At 38.6% G+C, this 15,177-nt stretch overlaps 1 long non-coding RNA gene across 1 annotated transcript; it reads left to right on the top strand.

Annotated features, from left to right (window-relative positions):
• The first annotated feature begins 1,867 nt into the window (after positions 1 to 1,867).
• On the top strand, positions 1,868 to 8,040 carry LOC131275981 (uncharacterized). The gene is made up of 2 exons (XR_011647447.1): positions 1,868 to 2,398; positions 5,710 to 8,040. It is a non-coding gene; the product is annotated as an uncharacterized lncRNA (long non-coding RNA).
• The last annotated feature ends 7,137 nt before the right edge of the window (positions 8,041 to 15,177 follow it).

The following is a 15,177-nucleotide window of genomic DNA, read 5'->3' on the forward strand; positions in this document are numbered from 1 at the left end:
CTATCCTTACCCCTGGTAAAGGAGAAAGCTGGGAGAAGCTTCATTGGCCCCTGGCACAATGAGGGCAACTTGAGCCTCCACAGCTTATAGCACCAGTTACAACCTTGGCTCCTACTGAAAAACCAGCAATGTAGAAAGGGGAGGGAGCCCTAAAGTAAAGCAAAAAACTGCACCCAGAATAAATACTCTAGTAATCCAGATGCCAAGACACCAACCAAAAATTACAATCCACACCAAGAAACAGGAAGCTATGGCCCAGTTGAAGGAATAAGGTAAGCCTCCAGATGACATAAAGGAGTTGAGACAACTAATTACAGATGCTCAAAAAATCTCCTTAATATATTCAATGAGATGACTAAAGAGATTAAGGATATTAAGAAGATACTGGATAAGTACAAAGAAGAATTTGAAAGCATACATAGAAAAATAGCAGAATTTATGAGAATGAAAGTTGTAATAAATGAAATAACAAAAACATTGAAATCATATAATAGCAGATTTGAGGAGGCAGAAGAAAGGGTTGGTGAGCTGAAAGGAATGGCCTCTGAAAGTGAACATACAAAAGAACAGATGAAGAAAATAATAGAAAAATTGAGCAAGGTTTCAGGGAGCTAAATGACAGAAAAAGGCAAGCAACATACATGTCATGGGTGTCCCAGAAGGAGGAGAGAAGGAAAAGGGGCAGAAGGAATATTTGGAGAAATAATGGTAGAAAATTTTCTAACCCTATTGAAGGACATAGATATTCATGTCCAAGAAGCATAACATACTCCCATCCAAAAAAAATCTGAATAGGCCACCTCTGAGACATACTCATCAGAATATCAAAGTTCAAAGACAAAGAGAGAATTCTGAGAGCACCAAGAGAAAAGAAATGCATAACATATAAGGGATACCAAATAAGATTAAGTTATGATTTCTCTCCAGAAATCATGGAGTCAAGAAGACAGTGGTCTGATATATTTAAGATATTATGAGAAAAATTTCAAGCAAATAATTTTATATCCAGCAAGACTGCCTTTCAAAAATGAGGGCAAGATTAAAATATTCACAGATAAACAGAAACTGAAAGAAATCCTAAGCAAGAGATCAGATTTTCATGAAATACTAAAGGCTGTCCTAGAGGCTGAAAAGAAAAGACAGGAGAGAGAGGTCTGGAAGAGACTGTAAAAATGAATAATATATAAATAAAAGTAACTTAAAGTGTCAAAAGAGAGATGAAAATAAAATATGACAGATAAAACTCAAGTAGGCAGGAATAAACTTAACCAATGATGTAAAGCACTTGTATTCAGAAAACTGCAACTCAATGTTAAAAGAAATTTTAAAAACCCTAAATAACTGGAAGAACATTCCATGCTCATGGATTGGAATACTAAATATCATTATGATGTCAACTTTACTCAAATTGATGTACAGATTCAATGCAATCCCGATAAAAATTTCACCAGCCTTAAAAGAAAAACAGAACACGATCATCAAAATTATTTGGAAGAGTAAGTGGTCCTAACAGCCAGAAACAACACAAAAAGGAAAGCAACTCTTATCTCCAGACTTTAAATCACATTACCTAGCTATAGTGGTAAAAACAGCATGGTACTGACATAAAGACAGACACATAGACCAATTGAACCAAACTGATGGTTCAGAAACAGACCTTAACATATATGGTCAAGTGATTTTTGACTACTCTGTCAAACTCACACAGCTTGGGTAGAACAGTGCATTCAACAAATGGCGCCGAAAGAAATGGATGTCTATAACTGAAAGAAGGAAAGAGGACCTCTGTCTCACACCTTATCCAAGAATTAACTCAAAATGGGTAAAAAATCTAAAAATATAAACAAGGACCATAAAACTTTTGGGAAACAAAGGCATGTTGTTTCCATGGAAGCAAGTTACTTCTTTGACCACTGAGTCAAGCTGTCCCTTATGATTATTGGTGCGGAGCACAATCTTGGCTGCGTCAGCACACCAGCAGGCAAAACAATACCTAGAGAACAGAACAACCTGGGTAACAGGATTTATGGTTACTGATTCTTATAATAATAGTTCCAGTAAAGTTTGTTGGGTTTTCATCAATCACTAGTTAATATAGTATGAGGTAAGGGTAATAGGTAACTTGATTTTGTGCTGAATGTTACGTAGGTTAGGGGTATATATACTAGCCCCTCGACTCAATAAAGTTGTCTGATGAGCTTGAGAAATCAATGCTCTCAGATCCCCTGAACCCAATCTTTCTTTGTCTTTCATTCCCAATACCTCGGGTCACCGAACAAGACTCCAACAGGTGGTGCCCAGATGTGGGGCCCGAGGCAGAGGATTCATCAAGACACAGCAGTGTAGGATCTTCCACCTCTGGATCGGGAACGTGGAAAGCTGAAAAGCCTTTTTTAAGGTAAGGAGCGTCAAAATTAATTAACCCGGGTAAATTGCTGCTTCATATTATTAAGTTTTGCTTTCCGTTAGCATCAGGGTATGGGTAATCAACCAGGACGCTTGGAAGAATATTCACAGGTTTTGAAAACACTGTTGCACAGTGTAGGCGTCACAGTTAAGACTGCAGATTTGTTAGAAGTGTTTGCTTTGGTTCAAAAGCATTGTTATTGGTTTCAACTGCAAGGAAAGAACTTGATGAATGTTAAGCAGTGGAGGCAAGTAATGAAAGAATTGAGGAGAGCATATCAGAAAGGAGAGAATATACCTGTATCAGTTTGAGCCTTAGGACAGCATATTGCTGCTGCATTAGATCCTTTGCAGTCTGATGAAGAGGAAGAGATTGTTCTTTTCTCAAGGGAGGAAACGGCTATGAATGATACAGGTAAAGATAGGAATTTGGAGGAGGATCAGGAAGAAGAGGAGTTATTTGAAGTTAGAGACACAAATCCATTCTTAACTAAATCCATGTCTGAGCTAAATATTTCTAAGGCAAACATATATCCTAATTTGACTCATGAGGTTCATTCTGCATCTCCGGAACCTGGAAAAGTACCTAGTGGACTTTTCTCTACGGACATGCCTTATGTTCGTAGCAGCTTTAAGCCAAATCCTGTGCCTGTTACTCCATTAATGAGATGTCTTTTATCGGGATCTAGTCAAGGTGAGCCTCTGGCTATGCAAACTGTAGCAGGTTTTCCTGTAACTATTCAACAAATTCCTCCTGATGCTCAACACCCACAAGGGGGTGTCAAGTTTCATCCTGAGCCAAAAACTTTTAAACTATTGAAAGATTTAAAACGGGCAAAGATACTAAATAATGTCCTTGTTAGTGAAATCAGGCTTGTAAGAAAACTCTCTGTTAAAGTGTTAACTAAGAGAAGGCAGCAACTCTGCAACCCCCCTGCTGTCTACAGGACAATGTAGCTGTGGGCTAGTGGGGGTTAATAGAGTTAAGCCACTGAAAAAAGAGAAAAACACAGGCAACATTGGTGTTCTGTTTTATTTCCATGCTAATTCTAATTGGGCTTATTTAACCAAGATAATAAAATTAGTACAAAATTTTTATCAAGATTTAAAAAGGAATTTTCAGTTTTAAATCAATAGTTTACTCCTGAACTTCAAGTCTCAGTATAGTCTTACAGAGTAATAATCCAAAAATGTGTGTTAACGGTCTGTCTAAACTGCTAAATTAGAGTTTTAACTACATTTATGCTGCTCAAGTTATCTTAATTGATTGCTGATAACTAATAAAAATGTTTCCAAGCACAAGCTTGCATGTTACAGGTAACATGTATTCCAGAAGAAATCTTAAGAAGTGATATTTAAAATGTGATATAATGGAGAGCTTAAAAGCAGCTATACCAAGAAAGTAAGAATTATGAGTTAATTATAAATTGTATGTTTCTGCTACTGTGTTGTGATTGTTCTGTGTTTGTTTGTTCAATGTCAGTGTGTATTTTGATACCTCCAGATGGTAATATAAAATAATAAAAATTTATAAAAGAGCTCTATTCAAATGGCCAAAAATTAAATAAGCACTTATATTAATACATAAGTTAAATGTTAATAAGATCTCTACAATGATAAAAATTGTGAGTCTTGATTAACAAAATTACTATAAGTCTTTTTATAAAAAGTTGTTCTTGCCTAGATTGAAATGAATAGTTTATTTTTCTTCACAGGATAATATGAAGGATGTAAAACTTAAATGAATATTAAAAAGGTTAAAAGTTTGTGAGAATGCTAATTGAAATTTAATAAGTTTTTGCAAAAAAGTGTGTTTTGCCCTAAAGTAGGATGGCTAATTTTCATAAACTCTTGGAACTTAAATGCATGTGGCAAGTTATAGAAAGTATTGTGGTTTTAATTATTATAAAAGAGTGTGTGTCACAGAAACAACCTCTTATCATAGATTAAAGTAACAACACTGTAGTATGCAGCAATCCCAAACACTGCTAGTTTGTTGCAAAAAATTAATGTCCAGCTGTGTTGCTATCACTTTGTTTTAAAACTTGCTAAGACTTTCTTTAGTGTCTTCTTAGGCAAATCAAGCCAACTACATTCCTCTATTTGTAAAAAACCCAACAATAAACTTTTGCAGTGCTTTTTAGGGCTATGTGCATAGCCCAACTATCTTTACAGTATTTCCTATAGTAATAGTAATAAAAAAGCAGCATATGTTACTTCTCAAAAAGAACAGGCTTGGCAGACTCCATTCACGTCTGCTCAGCATACTGAACTTGCTGCCATCATTAAGGTATTAACAATATTTAAGAAACCTTTGAATATTGTCTCTGATTCTGAATATGTATGCCTTACTGTTAAGCATATTGAAACGGCTCATATCTTTGTTACTGATGAATTATCTCAACTTTTTGCTGATTTGCAACATCTCATTAGATTAAGACAGCATCCTATTTACATTACACAAATACGTTCTCATACCTCTTTGCCTGGTCCTATGACAGCAAGTAATGCTCGAGCTGATTTATTAGTGGGGTGTTTACAAAGTGCTCGTGATTACCATGCTTTAACTCACATTAATGCTAAAGGCCTGCGAAATAAATATCAAAAGCTTACTAGACTACAAGCGCAGGAAATTATTTGTACTTGTCCCACCTGTGGACCACTGACAGCAGTGCCTTTTCAGGCTGGAACTAATCCCAGAGGCCTGACTCCTAATCAATTATGGCAGATGGATGTTACTCACATTCCATCCTTTGGTAAACTACAATATGTTCATGTTTGTATTGACACTTATTCTCATTTCATGTGGGCTACTGCTCAAAGTGGGGAACGGTTTCATCATGTTCGCTCACATCTCTGGTCTGCTTTTGCTGTGATGGGATGCCCTCTAAAGATTAAAACTGATAATGGGCCTTCTTACATTAGTAAATCCTTTGCTTCCTTTTGTAGGAAATATGCTATTGAACATGTTACCGGCATTCCCCATAATCCTACAGGTCAAGCTATTGTTGAAAGATGCCATCATACTCTCAAGACTATGCTTTTAAAACAAAAAGGGGGAGATGATGGTATGATATCACCTAAAGATCAATTGGCTAAAGCTTTATTTACCTTAAATTTTCTTAACATTTATGATTCTATGACACCGGCTGAATGTCATTTTGGACATTCTCAAAAATCCACAGAAATTGCAGAATCTGAGAATCAACCAGTATTTTGGAAAGAAGTTTTAAGTAATGAATGGAAAAAAAAAAAAAGGCAGGGTTAAAGTATGGGGGGGAGATTATGCTCTTATCATTTCAGAAAATGGAGACGAAATCTGGCTTCTGGCAAAAAGGATTAAACCTAGGACTGAAGAAGTGGAGTCTTCTACACATGTGGATCCTACTGAAAGTGAGTGAAACCGGTAATGGTAATTACACATATTGGGGTTATATCCCTAATCCCCCATTACTTTGAGTGTTAACCTGGAATGATCCTTCTTTTCCTGTCTATTTGAATAAAACTATTATATTTCCTGGACCCGTGGATGATAGGTTACCACTTAAGCCACGAGAAGAAGGACAAAGGATTTATAATCTCCTTCTTTCATTTGATTTCTGACCTCTTTGCATTGGCAATCGCCCACCATGTATGGCTGTGAAAAATAGAAATATGATCAATTTTAGCCATAATAATACTAAATCTTTGGTAACTTTATTCCCATCCTATCAATACCAAGAATATAAGTATCCAAGTTATAGTTGTCCTAAGAGGAATGCTGGTGATATGCAAAGATGGTATGAATGCCATATGGGAAGAGGATCTGTCGTTTTTAATGATTCCTATGGAATAGTTTGGGAAAGTGCCCCTATGGGGAATCCCAACAAATATAAAGGCAGATTTATTTGGTATGGTATAAATAGCTTGGGGCAACAAATTAGTAATATGCAGTATCCCTTTCATGATTCCCTTGATTTGGATGAGAAAGTAATTTTTACCAAAAATAATAGTGATTGGAAAAATACAGGGAAATGGGTTCCTTTTCCATGGTGCAATAGCACTGGAATCCATGATCAAAAACAAATATGGAAAGTCTTCTTAGGAGTGGCATTTACTTCTGAATGGAAAGGTAATAAAAGTATGGATGGACAATATTTACAATTAGATCAAATTCATCATTTTCAATCATGTGTCAGAGATCCATATGTGTTTGTGGTAGGGAAGGCTACCATTACTGAAAATGCTTTATTCTATAAGGATGGCGCTTTGTATACTTGCTTGTCTGAGAATATTTTACAGAATGGAGATATTATCACCATGGCTCGCCGAAGATGAGGAGTGTGGATCCCGGTGCAAATGAATTGGATGTGGCAGTCATCACCTGAAAGTCATCTTCTTTTCCACCTGGCTCAAGGACTGTTGAAACGATCTAAGAGATTTTTGGGACTTCTCATAGCTGGCATTCTTGGCCTCATTGGTGTCATCACTGCTGCTGCCACTGCTGCTGTTGCATTGCGTGAGATGGTGCAGACACAGCAATACGTGCATGATTGGCACAAGAATGCAAGTGACTTATGGCATAGTCAGGAACACATTGATGAAGGACTTAATAACAGAGTTAGTGATTTGGAATCTGCTGTTTTACACTTAGGAGATCAAGTTTATAATTTGAATTTGTTAAGAGGATTGAAATGTGATTGGAATGAAAGTAACTTTTGTATTACTCCTTTGGATTATAACATTTCTATGTTTCAATGGAATAAGATCAGAAATCATTTGTTAGGACACAAAGGAAATATGTCATTAGAAATTGAGGAATTGCAGAAAAAGATTTTAGAAATGTCTCATAATCAGATATACGTAGATAGTGATAAGGACATCTCTAATGATTTGATTTCACATTTAAATAAGTTTAATCCTGTTGATTGGTGGAAATCTCAACATTTCTTATCTGCCTTAGGAATAGAGATATGTGTATTAATCCTGTTGCTCATGGTTGTCGCTTGCCTGGGAAAAGGTGTTTGCCAGAGATTGCACCATGTGGACACAATGGGACAAGCAAACAACATAGTACTTGCTAAAACTCTACAATAGTACCCTGAAGTCAGTGCGCTTGGCTGGTAGTCAGTGATGGGCAACTTGGCTAGCCTTTCAGTCAACCTAAGACAGAGATGTGGCCTTTCGCTGCCACACTTCCCCATGACGGGTAAGGCTGATTGTGCGTAGCCTCGACCTAAGATAGACACAGTCACCCTGACTAAAACAAAAAGGGGGAAATGTGGGAAACAAAGGCATGTTGTTTCCATGGAAGCAAGTTACTTCTTTGACCACTGAGTCAAGCTGTCCTTTATGATTATCGGTGCGGAGCACAATCTTGGCTGCGTCAGCACACCAGCAGGCAAAACAGTACCTAGAGAACAGAACAACCTGGGTAACAGGATTTATGGTTACTGATTCTTATAATAATAGTTCCAGTAAAGTTTGTTGGGTTTTCATCAATCACTAGTTAATATAGTATGAGGTAAGGGTAATAGGTAACTTGATTTTGTGCTGAATGTCATGTAGGTTAGGGGTATATATACTAGCCCCTTGACTCAATAAAGTTGTCTGATGAGCTTGAGAAATCAATGCTCTCAGATCCCCTGAACCCAATCTTTCTTTGTCTTTCATTCCCGATACCTTGGGTCACCAAAGACTCCGACAAAACTTCTAGAAGAAATTGTAGGAAAATACCTTCAAGACCAGGTGGTATATTGTGGATTCTTAAAGAAGATAAGAGGAGGACTGAGATGGACTACTGATGTTTAATGTATGTAGTAGTTTTAATTTGCTTTACTCTAAAAGTATGGAAATGTGTAGAGTGGATGGTAAAACATAGTGGGTAACAGCTAGTTTATAAATGGGGATGTGGCTATAAATGGGGATGTGGTAAATGGTAGTTTAGGTATGTAAATGCCAATTGACAGAATGTTAGAGAATAATCTAGGAACTAAACAGCACAGTAAACCAAGAGGTGGATGAGAATTGTGGCTGATGATACAGATGCAAGAGTGTCCTTTGTGAGATAAAGCAACTACTACAGGGTGTTGAGAATGTGGAGAAGCATGGGAAAAATACAGCTGGTATGACCTGCAGACTTTGGTTAGCAGAAATAATATAATATTTGTGCATCTATGAGAAAGATATACTGTGTTGATAATGAGGCAGTATGGAAAATGTGACCCAAATGTACACTATAGACATGGTCACAATCAGATATTACCTTATCTGTGACAAATGTCCCACCACAATGTCATGTGTTGACAGAGGAGTGTTGTTTGGGAATTCTGCACATGAGCATGATTGTTTTAAAAGTTTGCAACTTCTGTCATAAAAAATATATATTTAAAAAATAATTATATCAGGAAGTGGTTGTGGTTCAACCAGTTGGGCTCCCATCTACCATATGGGAGGCCCTGGGTTCACATCCCAGGGCCTCCTTGTGAAGGCAGGCTCACCCACACACTGTAGAGAGCCACCAGCCTGGGTGCCGTGGAGCTCCACCAGCCTGCAAGCACTGCAGAGTGCCACTGGCCTGTAAGCACCACATAGAGCCAACTAAGCAAGGTAATGCAACAACAACAACAAAAAAAGGGAGACAAGCAAAAATGCAGAAGAATGTGCAGTGAATGGACACAGAGAGAAGACAGCAAGCAAGCCACAAGGGAGGGAATAAATAAATAAAAGTAAATACAGACAAAGAAGAACACACAGCGAATGAGCACAGAGAGCAGACAGCAAGCAAAAAGCCACAAGGGGGGATAAAAAATAATAATAATTATAAGGTGGGTTGAGGGAAAACAGGCAAGTGTAAGATAAGGACTATGATTAGTAGTACGATTTTGACAATATTCTTTCATAATTTGTAACAAACTTCTAATGACAATGCAAGGTGTTGGTAGAGGGTTGATGTATGGGACCTCTGTTTGATGTTATGCATGCTTGCTTTGTAAGTTCATGACTTTTACTGTACACTTATTTATGTTTGTTCATATGTAAATGATATAAAGTTAGTAATAGGGTTGGTTGGGGGAAAAATATTTTGGTTAGGGAAGTAGATGTGGCTCAACTGATTGGGCTCCCATCTACCATATAGGAGGCCCTGGGTTCACATCCCAGGGCCTCCTTTGGAAGGCAAAATGGCCCAAGTGCACAGAGAGCTGACAGCCTATGCCCATGGAGAGCTGGTGGCCTGCTCCCACAGAGAGCTGATGGCCCACGCCCATGAGGAGCTGACACAGCAAGATGATGCAACAAAGGGAGACAAGCAGACACAAAAGAAAGTTCAGAAAATGGACACAGGGAGCAGACACAAGCAAGTCTCAAGGGGGATGGGGATAAATAAATGAAATAAATCTTCAAAAAAATACTTTGCTTACTAGTAATATTTTTTTAATTATTTATTTATTTATTTTTTAAATTACATTATGAAAAATATGAGGTCCCATTCAACCCCACCGCCCCCGCCCCCCACTCCCCCCACAGCAACACTCTCTCCCATCATCATGACACATCCATTGCACCTGGTAAGTTCATCTCTGAGCATCACTGCACCCCATAGTCAATGGTCCACATCATAGCCCAGACTCTCTCACGTTCCATCCAGTGGGCCCTGGGGGGATCTATAATGTCCCGTAATTGTCCATGAAGCACTATCCAGGACAACTCCACGTCCCGAAAACGCCTCCACATCTCATCTCTTCCTCCCGTTCCCCACACCCAGCAGCCACCATGGCTACCGTTCCCACACCCATTCCACATTTTCTCTGTGGACATTGGATTGGTTGTGTCCATTGCACATCTATGTCAAGTGAGGGCTTAGATTCCATATGGGTACTGGATGCACTCCTCCCACTTCCAGTTGTAGACACTCTAGGCTCCATGTTGTGGTGGTTGACCTTCTTCAACTCCATGTTAGCTGAGTGGAGTAAGTCCAATAAATCAAAGTGTAGGAGCTGAAGTCTGTTGAGGCTCTGGGCCTGGGTGTCATATTATCAGTCCAGAGATTCAAATCCCCTACATATATCTTAAACCCAGCACCGACTACAATTCCAATAAAGTAGCATGCAAGTCTTGTGAAAAGAGATCCCCTCTGAGTCCAATTCCATCACACAGAAACACCAGCTCCAAAGAAGGGCTATCTGTCATGGCAGTGAACCCCATCTGCCATGACCATAGAACCCGTGGGTCTCTTTATCCCTCAAAAGAACCAATACCTGGGGTTGTATCTACCTTATCTGTCTCTTAGACTCTGTTCAGTTGTACATAGGGGTATTCCTTCTGACAACCTCCAGACTCTTTTTTAGAGACTCACAGCCTTATAATCTCATTTCTCCTTTCCATTTCCCCCTTACATTAGGTCAAACAGCTTCCCGAAGTCATGTCATTATATGTAGACAGGTATATTCTGCTGTTCCGCATTGAATCTTTAATTCAAGGTCATTTTCTAGTTGCTTCTTCAGCTGGTATGTGGTAGTGATCCCTCGGTGCCAGGGAGGCTCATCCCCAGGTGTCATGTCCCACGCTGGGGGGAATGCATCGCATCTACACACTGAGTTTGGCTGTGAGAGTGGCCACATTTGAGTAACATGAAGGCTGTCAGGAGGAAACCCCCAGGCACAATGCTACTCTAGGCCTTGTTCTTATTGCAGGTGTATAGGCTCAAAAGTGTAACCATTAGTATCACGAGCCCACTGTTGGGCCCTCCTTCCTTCCTGGTTCTTGCCGTTGCACCTGGAGGATTGCTGCTGCTCTCCCAGGGCCCACAACAGTGACCCCCCGGCCAGGAGCCCAGTACCCCCCCAGCTGTTGTTTTTGTTTCCACTATGAGTATATATAGACATTACCATATACCCTGGGCATATGCCCTGTATAACTCCCTGTCAACCATATATATCCTGTCAATAACATCCCATATCAGTATTCCTCCACTGCCATTGTTGAACCACTCTGTGATCCAAAACTTCCCGTAAAGTGAATCCCAACGTAATGTCAGCTTCAGAAGAGTCTTAGATCACCGAAATTCATATATACAATATACAGTCTTTCCCCACATCCACCATAAAACCTTTTCCCTAGGACAGCAATAATCTTTTAACTTATTCATATCATATTTCCTGAAACTGATGTACAGATTCCAACACTATAGTTTTCAAACAAGGTGACATTTGTGCTTACTATGTGGTCCATATTTTAGGCTGTACAGTTTTCTAAATTGTTTAGTTATCCTATGTTTTGTCTTATGGTTTTCATTATTAGTCTGTCGTCCCGTATATGTTTTTGGTGTAATATTAGCTGTTTTATATTCATCCTCATGTACTCTCACATAACTCCTCTTTTGCCCCCTTATTTACCTTTGTTCCATCCATTCCACATCCATTTTCCCCTCCCCTTAGGGCCCACAACGCCTGCCAATCTAATGCCCTGGGAGCCGTCCTTTCTCACAAGAGATACAGTTCTCTCTATTCGACGGCATTAGTCTTCCCCAGGATATGGGTCCACCCCACCCAATGGTAGAACCCACCTTGGCAAAATGAGCCTTCAGCTATTCCCTCCGGAGTCTGTCACGCATCAGACCATACCCCCTGAGCGTCCTAACCAGGTAACCCTCCTACTTATACTTTGATACGTTTTACTCAACATTTAGTTCTCAACGAACTTCTGACACTCTCCCATATTCGTATGTTGCCCCTCCCTCCCACCTATTTCTTGGACAATATTATCCCTCTTCCCATCCCCAGCCCCCCTCAAACCCAGAAAACCCCACCCGAAGGTAACCCCTTGCCCCCATTTTGTCCCTTCTTTGTGCTCATACTTACTGCCAGCTCATCACAGATTCCACCCCTGCAGACATTAACTCACATCCTTCCTCCACCCCCCGATTTCCTGTAAGCCACTTTTCCAGACTCTAGCTCTCTGAGGCAATTAACTTATTTCATAACATTGAGGTCATATAGTATTTGTCCTTCAATGCCTGAGTTGCTTCACTCAACATAAGATTCTCAAGGTTCATCCATGTTATCACGTGCGATTGTAGTGTATTGGTTCTTACAGCTGAGTAGTATTCCATTGTGTGTATATACCACATTTTATTGATCCACTCATCTGTTGATGGACATTTGGATTGATTCCAACTTTTGGCGATAGTGAACAATGCTGCTATGAACATTGGTGTACATATATCGGTTTGTGTCCTTGTTTTCAGATCTGATGGGTATATACCCAGCAGTGGTATTGCTGGGTCATATGGCAAATCTATGGATAATTTTTTGAGAAACCGCCAAACTGTCCTCCAGAATGGTTGGATCCTTCTGCATTCCCACCAGCAATGGATGAGTGTTCCCCTTTCTTCACATCCTCTCCAGCATTTGTATTCTACTGTTTTTTTCATGGCTGCCAATCTTATGGGAGTAAGATGGTATCTCATTGTAGTTTTGATTTGCATTTCCCTGATAGCTCGAGATTTGGAGCATTTTTTCATGTGCTTTCTAGCCATTTGTATTTCTTCTTTGGAGAAGTGTCTGTTTAAGTCTTTTTCCCATTTTTTAAATGGGTTGTTTATCTTTTTGTTTTCAAGATATATGAGTTCTTTATATATGCAAGTTATAAGTCTCTTATCAGATATATGGTTGCCAAATATTTTCTCCCATTGTGTGGGTTCCCTTTTTACTTTCTTGACAAACTCCTTTGAGGTGCAGAAGGCTTTAATTTTGAGGTAGTCCCATTTATCTATTTGTTCTTTTGCTGCTCGTGCTTTTGGTGTGATATTCAAGAAGCCATTTCCTATTACAAGGTCCTGTAGATGTTTCCCTACACTGCTTTCTAAGGTCTTTATGGTCTTGGCTCTTATATTTAGGTCTTTGATCCATCTTGAGTTGATCTTTGTATAAGGTGTGAGATGGTAATCCTCTTTCATTCTTCTACACATGGCTATCCAGTTCTCCAGGCACCATTTGTTGAATAGGCCATTCTCTCCCAGTTGAGAGGGTTTGGTGGCTTTATCGAATATTATATGGCTATATACATGAGGTTCTATATCTGAACTTTCAATTCGATTCCATTGGTCTGTGTGTCTCTCCTTATGCCAATACCATGCTGTTTTCACTACTGTAGCTTTGTAGTATGTTTTGAAGTCAGGAAGTGTGATTCCTCCTATTTCGTTTTTCTTTTTCAATATGTCTTTGGCTATTCGGGGCCTCTTTCTATTCCAAATAAATTTCATAGTTAGTTTTTCTAGTTCCTTAAAGAAGGCTGTGTTGATTTTTATTGGGATTGCATTGAATGTGTAGATCAGTTTTGGTAGGATAGACATCTTAAAAATATTCAGTCTTCCTATCCATGAACAGGGAATATTCTTCCATTTATTTAGGTCTTCTTTGATTTCCTTGAACAATCTTGTATAGTTCTCGATGTATAACTTTTTTACCTCTTTAGTTAAATTTATTCCTAAGTATTTGATTTTTTTATTTACTATTGTGAATGGTATTTGTTTCTTGATTTCCTCCTGATCTTGCTCATTATTGGTGTATAGAAATGCTACTGATTTTTGCGCATTGATCTTATAACCTGCGACTTTACTAAACTCATTTATGAGTTCTAGGAGCTTTGTTGTAGATCTCTCAGGGTTTTCTATATATAGGATCATGTCATCTGCAAATAATGAAATTTTGACTTCTTCCCTTCCAATTTGAATGCCTTTTATATCTGGTTCTTGTCTCAGTGCTTGAGCAAGTACTTCCAAGACAATGTTAAATAGGAGCGGAGACAATGGGCATCCTTGTCTTGTTCCTGAGTTTAGAGGGAAGGATTTCAGGATTTCGCCATTATAAACAATGTTGGCTTTCGGTTTTTCATATATACTCTTTATCATGTTCAAAAAGTTTCCTTGTATTCCGATCTTTTGGAGTGTTTTTATCAGGAAGGGGTGCTGTATTTTGTCAAATGCCTTTTCTGCATCTATAGATATAATCATGTGGTTTTTGTCTCTCAATCTGTTTATATGGTGTATTACGTTGATTGATTTTCTTATGTTGAACCATCCTTGCATACCTGGAATAAATCCCACTTGGTCATGGTGTATAATTTGTTTAATGTGTTGTTGAATACGATTAGCAAGTATTTTGTTAAGTATTTTTGCGTCTAGGTTCATTAGAGAAATTGGTCTGTAATTTTCCTTTCTTGTGGTATCTTTGTTTGGCTTTGGTACTAGGGTAATGTTGGCATCATAGAAGGAATTAGGCAGTGTTCCTTCTGTTTCGATTTTTTGGAATAGTTTCAACAGGATTGGTGTTAGTTCTTTCCAGAATGTTTTGTAGAATTCCCCTGTGAAGCCGTCTGGCCCTGGGCTCTTCTTAGTTGGGAGATTTTTAATGACTGATTCTATCTCTTTGCTTGTGATTGGTTTGTTAAGATCATCAATTTCTTCTTTCGTCAGTATGGGCTGCTTATGTGTTTCTAGGAATTTGTCCATTTCCTCTAAATTGTCATTTTTGTTGGAAAATAGTTTTTCAAAGTATCCTCTTATGATAGTCTTTATTTCTGTGGGGTCAGTGGTGATATCACCTTTCTCATTTCTTATTTTGTGTATTTGCATCTTTTCTCTTTTTTTCTTTGTTAGTCTCGCTAAAGGTTTGTCAATTTTGTTGATCTTCTCAAAAAACCAGCTCTTGGTCTTGTTTATTTTTTCAAGTGCTTTCTTATTTTCTATTTCATTTAGTTCTGCTCTTATCTTTGTTATTTCCTTCCTTCTTC

This window comes from Dasypus novemcinctus, chromosome 25 (assembly GCF_030445035.2).
Source record: "Dasypus novemcinctus isolate mDasNov1 chromosome 25, mDasNov1.1.hap2, whole genome shotgun sequence".
In the NCBI taxonomy this organism is placed as follows: domain Eukaryota; kingdom Metazoa; phylum Chordata; class Mammalia; order Cingulata; family Dasypodidae; genus Dasypus; species Dasypus novemcinctus.